Source organism: Thalassophryne amazonica, chromosome 8 (genome assembly GCF_902500255.1).
Source record: "Thalassophryne amazonica chromosome 8, fThaAma1.1, whole genome shotgun sequence".
NCBI classification, from domain to species: Eukaryota; Metazoa; Chordata; class Actinopteri; order Batrachoidiformes; family Batrachoididae; genus Thalassophryne; species Thalassophryne amazonica.
The window spans coordinates 3,837,001-3,859,488 of record NC_047110.1 but is presented as its reverse complement, the minus strand read 5'-3'; the positions used below and the strand labels follow the sequence as shown (position 1 = coordinate 3,859,488).

Sequence of the window (22,488 nt, the reverse complement as noted above, 5' to 3'; positions counted from 1 at the left end):
GGCCGTTTCAGAGTCTGACATCGCGCCTGTGAAGGAGGACGAGGGTGAGAGGCAAACGTTGTCAGCACACGACAGAGGTGAATATTCTGAAAAGTTTATCCGTGAATGAAACTTGGCGTTTATACGCAGCTATAAGTAATTATTGGTGTAAATTGTTTGGCGTGCTCCTCACGGCAGTGGCGTGCGGATTAATGATCCTCCACTAGCTGTGAGCAGCAGCCTCTTTGAACTAAGTTTTGAAACCAGACATGTAGCTGATAAGTTTGCCTCTAAACAATTTTTCGTAGTAATAAGTGTTGAATAATCTCATCTCTGTTCCTCCTTCGCAGAGTACAGTCTGGGAAAGTCACCTGGGGGGGGGGTGTTGGCGGAACTTCTGAGTCCTGAACGTTCGGACTCCGACTGTTGAGACGCTGAGAGAGCGCGCCACCATTTCACCTCACCAGAACTCTATTTAGTATTTCATGAATAGCACAAAGGGAGAAAATAAATGTGTTTTCTTTTTGGAACTGCTTCTGATTATTTCATGCTGGGTTCAGTCAGATACTGGACCGCTCCTCAATCCGCGTCTTATCCATAACACATAGTACAGAAACAGCATTAGTGAAGGTTACAAATGATCTTCTTATGGCCTCAGACAGTGGACTCATCTCTGTGCTTGTCCTGTTAGACCTCAGTGCAGCTTTTGATACTGTTGACCATAAAATTTTATTACAGAGATTAGAGCATGCCATAGGTATTAAAGGCACTGTGCTGCAGTGGTATGAATCATATTATCTAATAGATTACAATTTGTTCATGTAAATGGGGAATCTTCTTCACAGACCAAGGTTAATTATGGAGTTCCACAAGGTTCTGTGCTAGGACCAATTTTATTCACTTTATACATGCTTCCCTTAGGCAGTATTATTAGACAGGCTTGGATTTACAGACAGAAATGATACTCTTCACGCTGAAACTCTGAACTTTTTCAGAATCTGTCGGATTTTGGAACCTAAAGTGTGGGTGACGCGCTGTTTGTGTCATAAGATGCTGGTTTACTGCTGCTGTGAACATGATGGATGTGGACTGTCTACACCATACTGTTTTTACAGACTGCCTGGACACACGGATGTATTTTTTAAATGGGAAAAAGTCTGCATAAGAGGTCTGTTAGAAAAGTATCCGACCTTTTTATTTTTTGCAAAAACCATATGGATTTGAATCACGTGTGATTGCATCAGCCAAGCTTGAACCTTCGTGCGCATGCGTGAGTTTTTTCCGCCTGTCGGTTGCGTCATTCGCCTGTGAGCAGGCTTTGTGTGAACAGTGGTCCACCCCTCTCGTCGGATTTTTATTGCGAATAAATGTCTTAACGATTTGGAGCTTGCTGCATCAATTTTTTCCAGAAAACTGTGAGAGACCTCTAGGGGGACACCATTCGGAAAATTCAGATGGCTTTCAGTGACGATTTTATGGGGATTACACAGATATAAGGAGTGCTCCAGCCGGTTTAAGACCCGCCCCAGCGTTTTGAGAGCCGGCGCACTCTGAGTGCCGATCGACCAGGCTAGACGCACACTCAGTTGCGATTGCACCACCGTGCCGCGGCCACAACAAAACCACCTCCGGTTGGTCTCACAGGACGGCTTTCAGATGGCTCAGACGGTTTGCGGTGGCTTTTTAGTCGTGTGCCATATCCGAGAAATGTGCATGACGCTGGAACATGCACAAACATGTCCTGTGAGGCTTCATCACGGCATTGCTTTGTGCCATGCGGAAACGTCCCGACGCGCGGAATTCCTGCGCATGTCTGTCTCAATGTGCCGAAAAAGTGCTGATGTCCACGTCTTCTGCAATTCCTGTGCTAGTCAGATGACGTCCCGGATCAACAACAGCGTCCAGTTTAGAAATGAACGGCACATTCCACTGTTACAGGAGTTTTTGTCATGGAAAGAGGAGCGGAGGAATTCCGCATGTCGCGGCAGAGCTGCATGGCACGAAGCAACGCCGTGATGAAGCCTCACAGGACATGTTGGGGCATGTCCAGCTCATGCACAATTTCTCGGATAGGCACACAACTGAAAAGCCACCGAAAACCGTCTGAGCCATCTGAAAGCCGTCCTGTGAGACCAACATGGAGGTGGTTTTGTGCCGCGCCATGAGCGGCACGGTGGCCCAAAGGAGGCGAATTCCACACCATTGGCCAGTTCAGAAGTATTGCACTCCTGAACGTCGAAGGCAAGATCTTCTTTGCCATCCTTGGCAAGAGGTTGACCAGCTACCTCACAAACAACGGGTACATTGACACTAGCTGCCAGAAGGCCGGGCTGCCAGGCTTCCCAGGGTGCGTGGAACACTTGGCTGTAATATGGGAGTAGATCCAGCGAGCAAAAAGAGAGAAAAGTGACCTGCATGTAGTTTGGCTAGATCTCGCCAATGCATACGGGTCAGCCCCACCAACTCATCGAATTTGCCCTGGAATTCTTCTATATCCCATCTGCATCTGCATTCGCACCCTGGTGTCAAGCTACTTCACAGACCTTCAGATGTGCTGTACCCATCAAGATTTCATCACAAGCTGGCAACGACAGGAAGTTGGTATTGCTATGGGATGTTCAATCTCCCCCATCTCCCCCAGCCTTTGAGATCATCCTCATAGGGGCAAGGAAGATGGTGGGAGGGGTGAAATTACCATCTGGAAAGGCTGCCACCAGTGAGAGGCTATATTGACGATGTCACCACCATCCTCCAGACAGCAGCATGCACGGTGAGACTGCTGACGTGGATCGGCGAGCTTGTGGGCTGGGCAAGAATGAAAATCAACCTGCGAAGTCATGTAGCCTGTTCCTAAGGAAAGGGTCAGGAGCGACTATACCATCTTTGTCGCAGGTGGCGAGGAGATCTCGTTACTGGCTAGCCAACCCGTCCGCAGCCTCGGGCAGACCTATACAGCAGACCTCTCCGACAAGCAGATGGGGGATGCAGTGAGGAAGCAGCTTGCCGATGGCTTGGCAAGGATCAGCGAGAGCCAGCTCCCTGGCAAGTACAAAGTATGGATCTACCAACTCATGCTGTATCCAAGGGTGATGTGGAAGCTGAAAATGTGTGAAGTCCCCTCGTCAGTGGCAGATAAGATGGACAGATTAGCAAACCTGTACATCAAGAAGTGGCTGGGACTGCCGAGATGCCTTTCGACGTGGGGCTATTCAGGAGGAACACGCTGCAACTGCCTTTTCAATCCATCAGCCAGGGATACAGGCAGGAAAAGGCCCGACTGGTGCTGGAGCTAAGGGATTCCACTGACCAGCTAGTGAGAGCAGCTGGCTCTCAAGTGCGAACAGGGAGGAAGTGGAAAGCCCACGAGGAGTTGACATGGCCATCAGCAGGTTGAAACACCGGGAGGTCATTGGACGAGTCCAGGAGGGTTGAGCAGGGTTGGGCAGAGGCGAGGCCCCCATCTTCTGGTCCAAAGCTTCCAAGAAACAAAGAAGAGCCATGGTGGTGGCAGAGGTGGCAAGGATGGAGCAAGACCGGCTACGTGTCAAAGGTGACTCAAAGCCGTCAAGGAGGCTGGATGACTTGGGAAGGCATCACAGAAAGGCCCATGTCATGGGCTGACCTGTGGAAGATCCGCCAGGCCAGACTCAGCTTCCTTATCAGGGCCACCGATGACACCCTGCCTTGTCCTGAAACCTCCACTTATGGTTTGGTACGGAAGAAAGCTGCCCCCTGTGCAACACCATCAATGCAGGCCTCCAACATATCCTCTCAGGCTGCAAGGCCGCACTATCTCAAGGCTGCTACAGGTGGCGGTATGATCTGGTGCTGAAAAAGCTGGCAGAGGTGGCAGAGGCATGCAGACAACAGGCCAACAGCAAACCTCCTGTCCCAGCGAGACCTCCCATCCCTTTCGTAAGAGCTCATAGAGTGCACTGGTGGAGGTGCGTCAGGCAGCAATGCCCAGCAGGTATTCCAACAGCCTGTATCTTCAAATCAGGCTGTCACTATTAACTATTAAAATTGTGGCTGTCAAAATAAAGCGTTATTTTAGATTAATTACAGCACCTATCATGCCTTAAGTCACACTTTGCTCCATTTTGTTTTGACGTCGTGACTTGATCTGTGATAATACACATTTCTGAGAGCAATAAACCTTTAATGTCATACTTTTTTTAACCAAAGTAACTTGCTTTGATAACTTATGTTAAATCTCAAATGTGGGAGTTTTGTGCGTTTACGGACATCCATCTCCATTTTCTTCCGCTTTATCCGGAGTTGGGTCGCGGAGCAGCAGCTCAAGCAAAGCAGCCCACCTCCAATCCACACACACCCTCCTCCAAGCTCCTCCGGGGGAACCCCAAGGCATTCCAAGCCAGCCAGAGATATAGTCCCTCCGCGTTGTCCCCGGGGGCCTCCTCCCAGTGGGATGGGCCCGGAACACCTCTCCAGCGAGGCGTCCATGGGGGCATCCGGGAAAAGATGCCCGAGCCACCTCAACTGACTCCTTTCGATGTGGAGGAGCAGCGGCTCGACTCGAGCTCATCCCAAGTGACCGAAGCTCACTCACCTATCTCTAAGGGAGTGCCCAGCCACCCTGCGGAAGGAAACTCATCTCGGCCGCTTGTACTCCGTCTCGTTCTTTCGGTCATGAGCCAAATCTCATGACCATAGGTGAGGATTGGAACGTAGACGATCGGTAAATCGAGAAACTTTGGCCCCCCTACTCAGCTCTCCTTTCACCACGACGGTCCGGACACAGCGACCGCACCACTGCAGACGCTGCACCGATCTGTCCACTGATCCCACGCTCCACCCGTCCCCCACTCGCGAACAAGACCCCGAGATACCTAACTCCTCCACTTAAGGCAAGGACACCCCACCGACCTGAAGAGGGCAAAGCACCCCCTTCCGGTCGAGAACCATGGCCTCGGACCTGGAGGTGCTGATCTCCATCCCGGACGCCTCACACTCGGCCGCAAAACCGCCCCAGTGCAGCGACCGAAGGTCCTGATTTGACGAAGCCAACAGAACCACATCGTCCGCAAACAGCAGAGACGAGATTCTGTGGTTCCCAAACCAGACCCCTTCTAATACACCCTGGCATGCGCCTAGAAATTCTGTCCATAAAATAATTTAACAGAACTGGTGACAAAGGGCAGCCCTGGCGGAAGGCCAATGTGCACTGGAAACAGGTTTGACTTACTACCGACAATGCTAACCAAGCTCCTGCTGCGGCGTACAGGGACCGGATAGCCCTTAAGCAAAGGACCCCTGGACCCCTTACTCCCGAAGCACTCCACACAGGGTGCCCCGAGGGACACGGTCGAACGCCTTCTCCAGATCACAAAACACATGTGACTGGTTGGGCGAACTCCCATGAACCCTCGAGCACCCGATGGAGCGTGTAGAGCTGGTCCAGTGTGCTGCAACCAGGACGTAACCACACTGCCTCCTCCTGAATCCGAGGTTCGACCATCGGTCGAATTCTCCTCTCCAGTACTCTGGAATAGACCTTACTGGGGAAGCTGAGGAGTGTGATCCCCCTATAGTTGGAACACACCCTCCGGTCCCCCTTCTTAAACAGAGGGACCACCACCCCGGTCTGCCAATCCAGAGGCACTGTCTCCAATCGCCATGCGATGTTGCAGAGGGCATGTCAGCCAAGACAGTCCCACAACATCTAGAGACTTAAGGTACTCAGGATGGATTTCATCCACCCCAGGACCAACCTTGCCACTATGCAACTATAAGCCTTAGCGAAAAGGAAAGTTTTAAGCCTAATCTTAAAAGTAGAGAGGGTATCTGTCTCCCTGATCTGAATTGGGAGCTGGTTTCCACAGGAGAGGAGCCTGAAAGCTGAAGGCTCTGCCTCCCATTCTACTCTTACAAACCCTAGGAACTACAAGTAAGCCTGCAGTCTGAGAGCGAAGCGCTCTATTAGGGTGATATGGTACTACGAGGTCCCTAAGAATAAGATGGGACCTGATTATTCAAACATTATAAGTAAGAAGAAGAATTTTAAATTCTATTCTAGAATTAACAGGAAGCCAATGAAGAGAGGCCAACACGGGTGAGATATGCTCTCTCCTGCTAGTCCCCGTCAGTACTCTAGCTGCAGCATTTTGAATTAACTGAAGGCTTTTTAGGGAAACTTTTAGGACAACCTGATAATAAAGACTTACAATAGTCCAGCCTAGAGGAAATAAATGCATGAATTAGTTTTTCAGCATCACTCTGAGACAAGACCTTTCGGATTTTAGAGATATTGCGTAAATGCAAAAAGGCAGTCCTACATATTGTTTAATATGCGCTTTGAATGACATATCCTGATCAAAATGACTCCAAGATTTCTCACAGTATTACTAGAGGTCAGGGAAATGCCATGCTTCTAAGATTTGTGGGGCCAAGTACAATAACTTCAGTTTTATCTGAGTTTAAAAGCAGGAAAATTAGAGGGTCTATCCATGTCTTTATGTCTGTAAGACAATCCTGCAGTTTAGCTAATTGGTGTGTGTCCTCTGGCTTCATGGATAGATAAAGCTGGGTATCATCTGCGTAACAATGAAAATTTAAGCAATACCGTCTAATAATACTGCCTAAGGGAAGCATGTATAAAGTGAATAAAATTGGTCCTAGCACAGAACCTTGTGGAACTCCATAATTAACTTTAGTCTGTGAAGAAGATTCCCCATTTACATGGAACAAACTGTAATCTATTAGACAAATATGATTCAAACCACCCCGCAGCGCAGTGCCTTTAATACCTATGACATGCTCTAATCTCTGTAATAAAATTTTATGGTCAACAGTATCAAAAGCGCACTGAGGTCCAACAGAAACAAGCACAGAGAATAAGTCCACTGTTCCGAAGCCATAAGAAGATCATTTGTAACCTTCACTAATGCTGTTTCTGTACTATGATGAATTCTAAAACCTGACTGAACCTCTTCAAATAGACCATTCCTCTGCAGGTGATCAGTTAGCTGTTTTACAACTACCCTCTCAAGAATCTTTGAGAGAAAAGGAAGGTTGGAGATTGGCCTATAATTAGCTAAAATAGCTGGGTCAAGTGATGGCTTTTTAAGTAATGGTTTAATTACTGCCACCTTAAAAGCCTGTGGTACATAGCCAACTAACAAAGATAAGTTGATCATATTAAGATTGAAGCATTAAATAATGGTAGGACTTCCTGAGCAGCCTGGCAGGAATGGGGTCTAATAAACATGTTGATGGTTTGGATGAAGTAACTAATGAAAATAACTCAGACAGAACAATCGGAGAGAAAGAGTCTAACCAAATACCGGCATCACTGAAAGCAGCCAAAGATAACGATACATCTTTGGGATGGTATGAGTAATTTTTCTCTAATAGTCAAAATTTTTTTAGCAAAGAAAGTCATGAAGTCATTACTAGTTAAAGTTTAATGGAATACTCAGCTCAATAGAGCTCTGACTCTGTCAGCCTGGCTACAGTGCTGAAAAGAAACCTGGGGTTGTTCTTATTTTCTTCAATTAGTGATGAGTAGAAAGATGTCCTAGCTTTACGGAGGGCTTTTTTATAGAGCAGCAACTCTTTTTCCAGGCTAAGTGAAGATCTTCTAAATTAGTGAGACGCCATTTCCTCTCCAACTTACGGGTTATCTGCTTTAAGCTACGAGTTTGTGAGTTATACCACGGAGTCAGACACTTCTGATTTAAAGCGCTCTTTTTCAGCGGAGCTACAGCATCCAAAGTTGTCTTCAATGAGGATGTAAAACTATTGACGAGATACTCTAACTCCCTTACAGAGTTTAGGTAGCTACTCTGCTCTGTGTTGGTATATGACAATAGAGAACATAAAGAAGGAATCATATCCTTAAACCTAGTTACAGCGCTTTCTGAAAGACTTCTAGTGTAATGAAACTATTCCCCACTGCAGGGTAGTCCATCAGGGTAAATGTTATTAAAAATGATCAGACAGAAGGGAGTTTTCAGGGAATACTGTTTAAGTCTTCCTATTTCCATACCATAAGTCAAAACAAGATCTAAGATATGATTAAAGTGGTGGGTGGGACTCATTTACTTTTTGAGCAAACCAATAGAGTCTAATAATAGATTAAATGCAGTGTTGAGGCTGTCATTCTCAGCATCTGTGTGGATGTTAAAATCGCCCACTATAAGTATCTTATCTGAGCTAAGCACTAAGTCAGACAGAAGGTCTGAAAATTCACAGAGAAACACACAGTAACGACCAGGTGGACGATAGATAATAACAAATAAACTGGTTTTTGGGACTTCCAATTTGGATGGAAAAGACTAAGAGACAAGCTTTCAAATGAATTAAAGCTCTGTCTAGGTTTTGATTAATTAATAAGCTGGAATGGAAGATTGCTGCTAATCCTCCGCCCCGGCCCGTACTACGAGCATTCTGACAGTTAGTGTGACTCGGGGGTGTTGACTCATTTAAACTAACATATTCATCCTGCTGTAACCAGGTTTCTGTTAGGCAGAATAAATCAATACGTTGATCAATTATTATATCATTTACCAACAGGGACTTAGAAGAGAGAGAGACCTAATGTTTAATAGACCACATTTAACTGTTTTAGTCTGTGGTGCAGTTGAAGGTGCTATATTATTTTTTATTTTTGAATTTTTTTGCTTAAATAGATTTTTGCTGGTTATTGGTGGTCTGGGAGCAGGCACCGTCTCTACGGGGATGGGGTAATGAGGGGATGGCAGGGGGAGAGAAGCTGCAGAGAGGTGTATAAGACCACAGCTCTGCCTCCTGGTCCCAACGCTAGACAGTCACAGTTTGGAGGATCCAAGAAAATTCTAGAATTGAGAGCTGCTCCATCTAAAGTGGGATGGATGCCGTCTCTCCTAACAAGACCAGGTTTTCCCCAGAAGCTTTGCCAATTATCAATGAAGCCCACCTCATTTTTTGGACACCACTCAGACAGCCAGCAATTCAAGGAGAACATGCGGCTAAACATGTCACTCCCGGTCTGATTGGGGAGGGGCCCAGAGAAAACTACAGAGTCCGACATTGTTTTTGCAAAGTTACACACCGATTTAATGTTAATTTTAGTGACCTCCGATTGGCGTAACCGAGTGTCATTACTGCCGACCGTGAATTACAATCTTACCAAATTTACGCTTAGCCTTAGCCAGCAATTTCAAATTTCCTTCAATGTCGCCTGCTCTGGCCCCCGGAAGACAATTGACAATGGTTGCTGGTGTCGCTAACTTCACATTTCTCAAAACAGAGTCGCCAATAACCAGAGTTTGATCCTCGGCGAGTGTATCGTCGAGTGGGGAAAAACGGTTAGAGATGTGAACGGGTTGACGGTTGTACACGGGGCTTCTGTTTATGGCTACGCTTCCTCCTCACAGTCACCCAGTCAGCCTGCTTTCCCGACTGCCCGGGATCCGCCAGGGGGGAACTAACGGTGGCTAAGCTACCTTGGTCCGCACCGACTACAGGGGCCTGGTTAGCTGTAGAATTTTCCACGGTGCGGAGCCGAGTCTCCAATTCGCCCAGCCTGGCCTCCAAAGCTACGAATAAGCTGCACTTATTACAAGTACCGTTACTGCTAAAGGAGGCCGAGGAATAACTAAACATTTCACACCCAGAGCAGAAAAGTACGGGAGAGACAGGAGAAGCCGCCATGCTAAACCGGCTAAAAGCTAGTAGCTACGCAACCTAGTGGATTCCTAAAAACACGCAAAGTGAATAATGTGTAAATAATTTAGAGGTGATTCAGCAGAAGGAGTGCTTTAGTTAAGGCACCAGACAGGCCATGAAGCAGCACAAGTAACGCACGGCAACAGCGAACGCACGACAACGGTGCAAAAATAAAATAAAAATCCACTAGACAGGCTGTGGAGCAGCACAGGCAACGCACGACAGTGGTAAAAATAAATAAAAATCCACTATATACATCCAAATATGTATGCTGTGTGTGTTTCAGATGGTTTTTCTCAGAGTCACCGCTGCAATGGTTCATGCCACAGAATGGGACACCTTTGTCATCATCATCATGTTATGTTTCACTATGAATTTTGAATAAATTTGTACTTTTTGCTAAAATGTCTCCACGTTTGTGTAACATCATTTTGATTTGTAAAAGTTACCAAGGTTTACTGATTTAAAGGCTAACAGTTTGAAAAGCTGTTTAAGCATAATCCAGTAGTAAAATAAGTTTTACATTTAATGGGGTCATAAATGTAACAGACAGTAAAACTGGTTGTTCAAAATTCCTTGATGTAATGGTGCCTTCACTGACGTGACTAAACCTTTTTGTTTATGTTAAATACCATTTGGTAAAATCTCAGTTTAGACATTATTCCAGCCAGAGATTCAGCCAGGTGTAGTGTGCAGTGTCTTCTGGAGCGGCAAAACCCAAATTAAAAATTCTTAGTAATCAATCAATCAACTTTTTTTTTTATATAGCGCCAAATCACAACAAACAGTTGCCCCAAGGCGCTCCAAGTAATGAACCAAAATGTTTTTTACTGTTGACTCAGAATGAAATGACAAATTATGATACAGTCACATGAGTCAAATTGTTTACTGCAACAAAAAAGAGCAAATACATACACACAAAAAAAAGCAACACAAACTATATAAAAGTTTCATGTGTCTGTAGTCTGGGTTGGGGGCACAGGTCACATGCCCCGGTCATGCATCACGTGCACAAGATATGCCTGATTAAATGCAGCATCCACCATCGTTGCTTCCTCAAGGATCAGTCGGACGTGTCGATCACACTGAACCCAGTTCAGCCTCAGCCTCAACGTCACTCAAGATGGACAGATTCTCCTGCTGGAAAAGGCTCCCTTTTTCCTCTTGCCTGGACAATAATGAAGGTAGAAATGGGAAAGAAAGTTTAAAAAAAAAAAAAACCTTCAGTCTCTGTATGATCATTCCCCAGAGTTTCAGTTATCTTGGTCACTTTGCATAAAAATTATGTTCTTTCAAAATTGTCCTCCAACAAATCAGATCATTTGGAGCATCATTTTGAAAGAACATGACTTTTTTGCAAAGCGATCAAGATAACTGAAACTTTGGGAAGGTCCACCTTTGTGGGTTATTACAATATTTATGGGTTCTGGATTTTTTTTTTTTTTTTTTTGGTGGGGGGGGTCACCCTGTCGTATTTGGGAAAGTTAAGGTAATGTGAGACATGTTATTCTTACCTGTGATGACACGTTCCTGTGTGCTGGTCGAACCCTCCTCGCTTATGGAACTGGATTCTTTAACAAAAACACAAAATAGCGACATGTTTAAAAAAAAAAAACATCACCGTAATGACACTAAATGAGTCAAATGTACACGTTTGTTGTCTTGCTGATTTTAGGTGTTTTTCTGTCAGAAGTTAATACTTTGGAGCACGGAGTTAGCTAGCTTGCTAGTTAGCAGCCAGCTAGCTCACTGTGTCCGCGTACATGAGACAACGATGTTACTTTAACACAAGTTTAGACTCACAATCTTAGTTTGTTACTGTGCCTCCCACCAATGGGATAAGTAACGTTAAACGGTGCTTTCAAGCAGACTACAGACACAAAAACACTTACCGGTCGTTGCTTCTAACAAAGCCGAGTCGTGGTCATCCTGCCTCCCGTTGCTCGCCGGTCAGTGTCCGTAAACAGCGTTCCTGCGGTCGAACCGTTTCCAGCCCTTACGGTCTGACCTGCTCCGGTCGTTGTGGTCCTGTAATCACTTAAGCTTTTTCAGCTGTTGTCTGAGTTGCTGTAATGTCGGGTGAGCCGAGTGCGGCCAAAGACTGGGAGATTTTCTCATTTCGGATCGCTTTATCCACCACACAGAAACGTCCGCAACTCACCCACAGACCACGGTTGTGGTTTTGTTATGTGTAAAAAAACAAAAAAAAAACGCAGTGAAACGAAAGAAAACGATGGTCGCTGTAACGCTGCTGTGACTATTTAAAATGGCGTGTTTTGATTTTCGTTTCGGACGGCGCGCTCATGACTCTTCCAGTGACGACATTCTCTGACCAATCAGTGGCCAGCAGCCTACTGACGTCACATTTTAGTATCAGCTTGGCTCGCTTGGAACTGCTCCTGAGCAGGTACTAAAAAAGCACCTGGTACCAGGTACTAACCCTCGTGAAACCGAGTAGAGTCTAGCCGAGTAGTGCCGAGTAGTGCTACTTTTGTGAAGTAGAAAAGCGCCAATAGTGAACCCATGTTAACGCACCATGAGATGATATGAGACAGGTGGACTGACTGGGACCACGAAACAGCAAACATGAGACATAGTGAAACCATGTTAACACACCATGAGATGATATGAGAAAGGTGGACTGACTGCGACCATGAAACCCCTGTGCAAAGACCAAGACAAAAGCTGAGGTGAAGGCACGGCAATGCACCGGGACAATCCGCCACAGAGTTGGTGAGAACTGAAGTGGCTCAGTTGCAAGTTGCAGATAAAAGTTCAACTAAAACAATAAACTCACAGGAGACAAACAAGGCAACTGTAATCAGAAAATCAAAATCTACATAAATTGTAGGTGTGGTAACAGTTTGTACAAAAATGACAGAACGTCTTCATAAACTTTATATTCTTGACATAATAGGACAGTGTCTGTGCACGTGTTTGTATCCATAAACACAGACATTATATTTGTGTTCCAGAGTTTGAGAGAACCCACTATCCAGATGTGTTTGCTCGAGAACGCCTGGCAAATAAAACTGATCTACCTGAGGCCCGGATACAGGTGCTGTCTACCTTTATGTGTGTGTGTCATTTTTTTAGAATCTTTATGTTGTTCAACTTATGAGGTCTGTTAGAAAAGTATCTGACCTTTTTATTTTTTTCAAAAAACCTGATGGATTTGAATCACGTGTGCTTGCATGAGCCAACCTTAAACCTTCGTGCGCATGCGGGAATTTTTTTCATGCCTGTCGATTGCGTCATTTGCTTGTAAGCAGCCTTTGTGTGAGGATGGGTGGAGTCTGTCGTCATTTTTTTTCTTTGCAAGGAAAATGGCGGAATGACTGGATCAATTTTGCCAGAAACTGGGCGACAGCCAGGTGGAAACCATTCGGATTATTCAGACGGCTTTCGGTGATGATCCTATGGGCATCACACAGATTAAGGAGCGGTACAACCGGTTTAAAGACGGGCGCACAACGGTGGAGAGCGAGTCGTGCTCCGGTCGGCCATCAACATGCTGAAACGACCAGATAATTTCCAAAGTGAACGCTGTGGTGATGCAGGACCGTCGTGTGACTATCCGAGAAATTGTGGAAGAGGTGGGCATGTTACAGCATGTTGCATCATGTTCGGATAGTCACATGACGGTCCCGCATCAACACAGCGTTCACTTTGGAAATGATCTGGTCGTTTCAGCATGTTGATGGCCGCCTGGAGCGCGGCTCGCTCTCCACCGTTGTGTGGCCATCTTTAAACCGGTTGTACCGCTCCTTAATCTGTGTGATGCCCATGGGATCGTCACCGAAAGCCGTCTGAATAATCAGAATGGTTTCCACCTGACTGTCGCCCAGTTTCTGGCAAAATTTGATGCAGTCGCGCTGCTCCAGTCGTTCTGCCATTTTCCTTGCAAAGAAAAAAATGACGAGAGACTCCACCCATCCTCACACAAAGGCTGCTTACAAGCAAATGACCCAATCGACAGGCGTGAAAAACTCACGCATGCGCACGAAGGTTCAAGGTTGGCTCATGCAAGCACACGTGATTCAAATCCATCAGGTTTTTGAAAAAAATAAAATTGTCGGATACTTTTCTAACAGACCTCGTATATACACAGACTACCCATCTGCATCTCCATCTGTCTGCCTGCCTTTCTGTCCACCAGACTGTTAGCATGCCTGACTGTCTGTTTGACATTTTCTTTGCCTGAATGTCCATGTTTTTGTGTGTCTGCCTGCCTGCCTGGCTGTGTGTCTGTGTGTCTCACACTTTAGTCTGTGCAGAATTTTGAGTATATTTGCTTTGTTTACCACCTGCTAACCACCTGCATTCAGCAGGTGGACCACCCAGAAGGCAAGTCGAATGTGGACATAAACTGTCCCCTACAAAAAAAAAAAAAAAAAGACAAGGAACAAAAACAACAGTATGAAACCCCATAATGCTGCACCCAAGGTGTTGGTGGAAAGCAAGTGGGGGGGTGGGGCACCTTGGCAGGACAAGCGCTGTGAATAGACAGTTCCTGGGTTTGATTCCTCCCCCGCACACATGCCTTCTTTTCCCGTTCTCTCTCACTCTCTCTGGAAATCAGCTGTTCATGGGGGGGGTGTCAGAGAGCCCTGCAAGGCTCTGGGCCGCTCCTGCTGAATATCACATCGTTCCCTGCCGCACACACAAGGTGTGTGTTACACTTCCACCCGGTCCCACAACGGGCCTGTCCAGTCCCACTCCACCCATGACACACCACCAGTTTGGAGTATTTCCCAAAGTGCCACACGAATGCTGTGTGGGGAATTGAACAAATATAGTTTGAATGTCTCTTCGCACAACATTAATGCAAGCAGGTTTGCATTAATGACGTTCGACTGTCCATTCCTACAGCAGTACAAATGCAGTACAACTGACTCCACAGTCATTTGTATATTTCAGCACAAGCCAAGCATGAATGGGCCGACTGCTGTAGGAATGCTGTGCGAGGTGTTCAAGTGCAGTTCGAATGCAGCACGAATTGCCCAAGTGTCATTCGAATATCAATTTGTACGACATTCATGCAATTTGTGCTCTAGTGGTAGGGGTATTAACACTTGAAGTCACAACATTGAAAATAGACTTAAAGGACCTGTCGCATGTTTTTAACATCCCAGTTAGTAACACAACATCAAAGTATTCCTGACTGTAAGTCTCTCTGCGCACATGCGCTAATAATTATTGGTCTTTGATGGTTTTTATTGCTCTCCCTGAGCAAGTTAACAGGTGATTTTTTGGAAAAAGTCTTACTCAGCAATTCTCTGCATTTCTTGGCACGTGACATACATATCAGCAAAACAGAAACATCTCGATAGCCATCAGAGGGAAACAAATGCAGTTAATTAATGCTTCGATCTTAAATATGATCAATCTATCTTTATTAGTTGGCTATGTACCACAGGCTTTTAAGGTGGCAGTAATTAAACCATTACTTAAAAAGCCATCACTTCACCCAGCTATCTTAGCTAATTATAGGCCAATCTCCAACCTTCCTTTTCTCTCAAAATTCTTGAAAGGGTAGTTGTAAAACAGCTAACTGATCATCTGCAGAGGAATGGTCTATTTGAAGAGTTTCAGTCAGGTTTCAGAATTCATCAGTGTTGTGTGTTGGGGGGGGGGTTTGGCTGGACAAGGTTGGGTTGTTGTGTTTATTTTCCTTCCCAGGTGATTTGGGGCTGTTCTCTGAGGAAAATGTGCTGCAGAAGAGTCTCTCTCCTTTGTTACAATGATTGGCTGCACCTGTTGCATTCTCGTGCGGCTCTCTATCAGGACAATCCACGACACCTGTGATGTTCACGTGCAGATCTGAGGACTTCCAGCTGGTACCAATGTAGTGATGAAGAGCTACATTTAAACCAGCAGTGAGTTGGATAAGATTGCCGGAGAATACGACCTTGTGATGACCGTGTGGGGACGCTGAGGGCCGTTTCAGAGTCTGACATCGCGCCTGTGAAGGAGGACGAGGGTGAGAGACAAATGTTGTCAGCACACGGCAGAGGTGAATATTCTGAAAAGTTTATCTGTGAATGTAAATTGGCGTCTTATACGCAGCTATAAGTAATTATTGGTGGAAAGTGTTTGGCGTGCTCCTCACGGCAGTGGCGTGCGGATTAATGATCCTCCACTAGCTGTGAGCAGTTGAAACCAGACCTAAACGTGTAGCTGATAAGTTTGCCTCTAAACAATATTTCGTAGTAATAAGTGTTGAATAATCTCATCTCTGTTCCTCCTTCGCAGAGTACAGTCTGGGAAAGTCACCTGGGGGGGGATGATGGCGGAACTCCTGAGTCCTGAACGTTCGGACTCCAACTGTTAAGACGCTGAGAGAGCGCACCGCCTTTTCACCTCACCAGAACTCTAATTATTTAGTATTTCATGTATAGCACAAAAGGGATAAAATAAATGTGTTTTCTTTTTGGAACTGCTTCTGATTATTTCATGCTGGGTTCAGTCAGACACTGGACCGCTCCTCAATCCGCATCTTATCCATAACAGAATTCTCCGGCCAAACCAATATGGACCCAGCGGCAGAAGCAGTTCCATTTCAGGAGAAAGTCCAGAAGCACCTGGAGATGATTTGGGAGCAAGTGCAGCACCTTTCGATTCAAATTAAACAGACAGACGCCCGTGTAACAGAGCTTGTAGCTCAGGCTGTTCCGCTTCCTGTGGTTGCAGCTCCGGTTCCATCGAGCCCGGTGCAGATAAATTCACCGTCCGGAGATTCGGATCCTGAACCGGTTATATGTCATCCGGAGCCCTATTCGGGAAATATGGAGGCTTGTGCGCCGTTTTTGATGCAGTGTTCTTTGGTTTTTGCTCAGCGACCGGCGTCTTTCTCCTCTGAGAGTAGCCGAGTCGCATATGTTGTTAATCTGTTGCGAGGTGACGGCGTTGTGGAGCAATAAATCATCACTGCTAGAATCCTTTGACGAATTTTCCCGTGAACTTCGTTTGGTTTTTGATCATCCGGTGAAAACAAATACCGTGGTTCAACGATTGCTGAACCTCCGACAGGGGCGATGAAGCGCAGCTGATTATTCTGTGGATTTTCAAATCTTTTCCACTCAGTCTGGTTGGAATGCTGCTGCTTTGAGGGGGGTGTTTGTAGATGGGTTGAATGACTCCCTGAAAGATGAGCTAGCCGTCCGTGATGAACCGAAGGATTTAGATGAGTTAATATCCTTGGTTATTCGTCTAGACAATCGGATTAAGGTGCGTGGACGAGAGAGAGGGTGAGCATCCGAGCGGGGTGTTTTGTCTCGGGGTTTTCCCCAACATAAGTCCGGACCGCCTCTTCTTCGTTCCTCTGAGACTCCTCCGACGGGACCTCTAGCTCCTCTAGTGGACGAGCCAATGCAACTTGGAAGGGTCAAAACAGCCATATTGCCCCGGTCAAACGAGCATCAGGAGACAGCATCTTAATATGGCTCCAGGTGTTTTATGGACATTTTTGTGGGATATAAATGGGAGTTCTTGTGAACCAGTTTTTGTGTGTAGCACTTGAGGTAGTTCTGGTGGGGTGAACAGGCTTGCTGGTTGGAGTTTGTTTGGACTCAGGTAAGCGTGTTTTTTTTTTTTATTGTTTATAGTTATTTAATTTTTGTTGGCGGAATGGGTCGTTTTGTTTTGTTGGTTTTTATTTCCCTGTCCCCTAACCCCAGCCTCACACACTCCTGGCCGTTCGTCTTTGGTGTTGTGGGCTGGTGCAGGTTGGTTGCTGGGCATTCCCATGAGGACCTCTGCACCTGGGGGGGGGGGGGGGGGGTCCAGGGCTCTTTTCTTAGATTTAGTTGTTTCCCGGTTCCTCTCCAGCCTCAGCGTGCCTCTGACCGTTCGCCATTGGCATTGCTGAGGTGTCGGGCAGTGGGGATATACTCCAGTCAGAGCGGTGGGGCCAATCAGTGCCGTACGCCTTTTCCACTGCCCACCCCTCCCGGTAGGCTGGAATATGGTCGGGGGGTCAACACAGGCCGTCTTGCCGGTTTTCCCCTGCCCTTGGGAGTGGAGCCGGGTTGCGTTTTTCCTATTGGCTTCTCCGGCTTAGTAGTCCTGTGCCGATTGCCATGACGTCTTTCCCGACGGACCTGGAGGGTCTTTTGGGGTGCTGGGGAGGTCAATGGGGCTTTCTGTAGTTTTTGTTTGCTCCTGGGGTGGTTTTTGGAAATCCCTGGGGGTTTGGGGTTTTTGTTTCCTCCTGTTTCCCCCCGGGGTTTGATGGGACGGTCCTCCGGGGGGGAGGTTGACTGTGGGGCCGACCGGCCGTGTTGGGCTGGGGCGGGGTTCCTGGGTTGTGGGGGTGCCTCCTGGGGTTTGATGGGACGGTCCTCTGGGGGACATTAAGGCTCCCGTGTATGCCTGTGGATTCCTGGATGGCTCCCGCTGTGGTCGTTGCTCCTGGGGTTGACGACGATGTCCTCTGGGGGAAGTCGGGCTCCGCATGTTGGGGGAGGGCGTTGTTTGTTTTTTCATTTGACCTGTGTTCTACTGTGTTGGGGGGTTTTTGGGTTTGTGTGTTTTTTGTTCCTCCCCAGGGTTTGATGGGACAGTCCTCTGGGGGGGATGTTGGGTTGGGTATTGTGTTTTTCTTTTGTGTTTACCCCGGTGTGCTTCCCTGGGGTATGTTTGTGGTACTCTCTGGGGGGGATGCTGGGAGTCTTTTTTTGTGTGTGTGTTTTGTTTTTGTGTTTGGGATTGTTTCGGGATGTTTTTTTTTGTTTTGATGCCGGCCAGCCTTTCTGCCGCATCTCCCGGCTTTGCTGCCTGGTGTGATCTCTGCCCTCCTCCTGCTTTGGCCTTTGATGTGTGGGGTGGTTTTTGGGTCTGGTTTGTGCGGTCGCCGGGAGGCTTCCCGTTGACGGGGGGGGTACTGTTGTGTGTTGGGGGGGTTTGGCTGGACAAGGTTGGGTTGTTTTGTGTTAATTTTCCTTCCCAGGTGATTTGGGGCTGTTCTCTGAGGAAAATGTGCTGCAGAAGAGTCTCTCTCCTCTGTTACGATGATTGGCTGTGCCTGTTGCATTCTCGTGCGGCTCTCTATCAGGACAATCCACGACACCTGTGATGTTCACGTGCAGATCTGAGGACTTCCAGCTGGTACCAATGTAATGATGAAGAACTACATTTAAACCAGCAGTGAGTTGGATAAGATTGCCGGAGAATATGACCTTGTGACGACCGTGTGGGGACTTTGAGGGCCGTTTCAGAGTCTGACATCGCGCCTGTGAAGGAGGACGAGGGTGAGAGGCAAACGTTGTCAGCACACGACAGAGGTGAATATTCTGAAAAGTTTATCCGTGAATGAAACTTGGCGTTTATACGCAGCTATAAGTAATTATTGGTGTAAATTGTTTGGCGTGCTCCTCACGGCAGTGGCGTGCGGATTAATGATCCTCCACTAGCTGTGAGCAGCAGCCTCTTTGAACTAAGTTTTGAAACCAGACATGTAGCTGATAAGTTTGCCTCTAAACAATATTTCGTAGTAATAAGTGTTGAATAATCTCATCTCTGTTCCTCCTTCGCAGAGTACAGTCTGGGAAAGTCACCTGGGGGGGGGGTGTTGGCGGAACTTCTGAGTCCTGAACGTTCGGACTCCGACTGTTGAGACGCTGAGAGAGCGCGCCACCATTTCACCTCACCAGAACTCTATTTAGTATTTCATGAATAGCACAAAGGGAGAAAATAAATGTGTTTTCTTTTGGAACTGCTTCTGATTATTTCATGCTGGGTTCAGTCAGATACTGGACCGCTCCTCAATCCGCGTCTTATCCATAACACATAGTACAGAAACAGCATTAGTGAAGGTTACAAATGATCTTCTTATGGCCTCAGACAGTGGACTCATCTCTGTGCTTGTCCTGTTAGACCTCAGTGCAGCTTTTGATACTGTTGACCATAAAATTTTATTACAGAGATTAGAGCATGCCATAGGTATTAAAGGCACTGTGCTGCAGTGGTATGAATCATATTTATCTAATAGATTACAATTTGTTCATGTAAATGGGGAATCTTCTTCACAGACCAAGGTTAATTATGGAGTTCCACAAGGTTCTGTGCTAGGACCAATTTTATTCACTTTATACATGCTTCCCTTAGGCAGTATTATTAGACAGGCTTGGATTTACAGACAGAAAATGATACTCTTCACGCTGAAACTCTGACTTTTTCAGAATCTGTCGGATTTTGGAACCTAAAGTGTGGTGACGCGCTGTTTGTGTCATAAGATGCTGGTTTACTGCTGCTGTGAACATGATGGATGTGGACTGTCTACACCATACTGTTTTTACAGACTGCCTGGACACGGATGTATTTTTTAAATGGGAAAAAGTCTGCATAAGAGGTCTGTTAGAAAAGTATCCGACCTTTTTATTTTTTGCAAAAACCATATGGATTTGAATCACGTGTGATTGCATCAGCCAAGCTTGAACCTTCGTGCGCATGCGTGAGTTTTTTCACGCCTGTCGGTTGCGTCATTCGCCTGTGAGCAGGCTTTGTGTGAACAGTGGTCCACCCCTCTCGTCGGATTTTTATTGCGAATAAATGTCTTAACGATTTGGAGCTTTGCTGCATCAATTTTTTGCAGAAACTGTGAGAGACCTCTAGGTGGACACCATTCGGAAAATTCAGATGGCTTTCAGTGACGATTTTATGGGGATTACACAGATTAAGGAGTGCTCCAGCCGGTTTAAAGACCGCCCACAGCGTTTGAGAGCTCGGCGCACTCTGAGTGCCGATCGACAGACTAACACCCCGTTGGATGCACCACCGTGCCGCGGCACAAAACCACCTCCGTGTTGGTCTCACAGGACGGCTTTCAGATGGCTCAGACGGTTTTCGGTGGCTTTTTAGTCGTGTGCCTATCCGAGAAATTGTGCATGAGCTGGACATGCCCCAACATGTCCTGTGAGGCTTCATCACGGCATTGCTTTGTGCCATGCGGAAACGTCCCGACGCGCGGAATTCCTGCGCATGTCTGTCTCAATGTGCCGAAAAAGTGCTGATGTCCACGTCTTCTGCAATTCCTGTGCTAGTCAGATGACGTCCCGGATCAACACAGCGTCCAGTTTAGAAATGAACGGCACATTCCACTGTTACAGGAGTTTTTGTCATGGAAAGAGGAGCGGAGGAATTCCGCATGTCGCGGCAGAGCTGCATGGCACGAAGCAACGCCGTGATGAAGCCTCACAGGACATGTTGGGGCATGTCCAGCTCATGCACAATTTCTCGGATAGGCACACAACTGAAAAGCCACCGAAAACCGTCTGAGCCATCTGAAAGCCGTCCTGTGAGACCAACATGGAGGTGGTTTTGTGCCGCGCCATGAGCGGCACGGTGGCGCATCCCTCCGCTTCTCTTTCCATGAAAAAAAACTCCTGTAACAGTGGAATGTGCCGAAAAAGTGCTGATGTCCACGCCTTCTGCCTTTTTTTGTGGAAGTCAGACGACGTCCCGGATCAACAAAGCCTTCACGTTGGAAATGATCTGGTTGTTTCAGCGGGGTGTGAGCCTGTCGATCGGTGCTCGAAGTGCACCGCGCTCTCAGACGCTGTGGGCGGTCTTTAAACCAGCTGGAGCACTCCTTAATCTGTGTAATCCCCATAAAATCGTCGCTGAAAGCCATATGAATTTTCCGAATGGTGTCCACCTGGAGGTCTCTCACAGTTTCTGGAAAAATTTGATGCAGCAAAACTCCAAATCGTTCAGACATTTATTCGCAATAAAAATCCGACGAGAGGGGTGGACCACTGCTCACACAAAGCCTGCTCACAGGCGAATGATGCAACCGACAGGCGTGAAAAAACTCACGCATGCGCACGAAGGTTCAAGCTTGGCTGATGCAATCACACGTGATTCAAATCCATATGGCTTTTGCAAAAAATATAAAGGTCGGATACTTTAACAGACCTCGTACATACAACACTTGTGTTGTGTTATATACAACACTTTATGACTCATGGCCATGCAGGTGCGCTAAAGCTTCTCGGGGCTGCTGTTTTTACTGTGACTGCATCAAAATGAACAGTTTTCACTTAAAATGAGTCATAACACGACACACTTAGGTAAACTTTGGAATTAATCTGTGCCTCAGTTCATTGAAGCGCACACTGGGACACTTCTAGTAGTGATGTCACCTGTCAGAAACACACAAGTACTTTGTTATTGGACGTCTCTGTAGCTGTTTGCTGTGAATGCTGTATACTTTGAAACTGGTCACGGAATTGCTCAAAGTAATCCCGGTGGATCATCGGATGCTCACGAACAGACTAAATCTAAATTGTTATGGTTTCCTTGAAGCATGGCAGATCAAATCCACTCTCCCATAGTCCTTTGGCTTTACCTCGCTGAAACATTGCCTCCACCCATCTCACAGCAGACAGCGTAGTCACAAAAGTTTTCTCAGACTGTGTCCCACATATGGATTTCACTTTGGTTAACACATGGCTCTTGTTCACCCTAGAATTCATTCATATCTATTCCATTCCAGGGACACACTTTTCACCAAGCCTTTGAGAAGTTGATTGATGGATGTTTGACTAATTCAACCAGCATACAAACATACATACAATTTCTAAACCCACTTACTCTAATTAAGGCTCAAGGACAGGAGAGGGGTCTGGAGCCTATCGCAGCAGTCATATGCATGGGGTGGGATACAGCCTGGACAGGACACCAGTCTGTCACAGGGCTACATGTACACAAATAAACACATTCACACCTGCAGTCAACTTAAAGCTTCCAATCCACCAAACCTGCATCTTTTGAAGTTGGGGGAACAAACAGACACTGAGAAAACTATGGTCCTTTTTAAAGATAAAAATTTGCTGATCA

At 46.5% G+C, this 22,488-nt stretch overlaps 1 protein-coding gene across 1 annotated transcript in view; it reads left to right on the top strand.

Annotated features, from left to right (window-relative positions):
- LOC117515211 (paired box protein Pax-6-like) overlaps positions 1–22,488 on the top strand; it is a 353,676-nt gene that overhangs the window by 280,425 nt on the left and 50,763 nt on the right. The gene's annotated exons all lie outside the window — the stretch shown is intronic.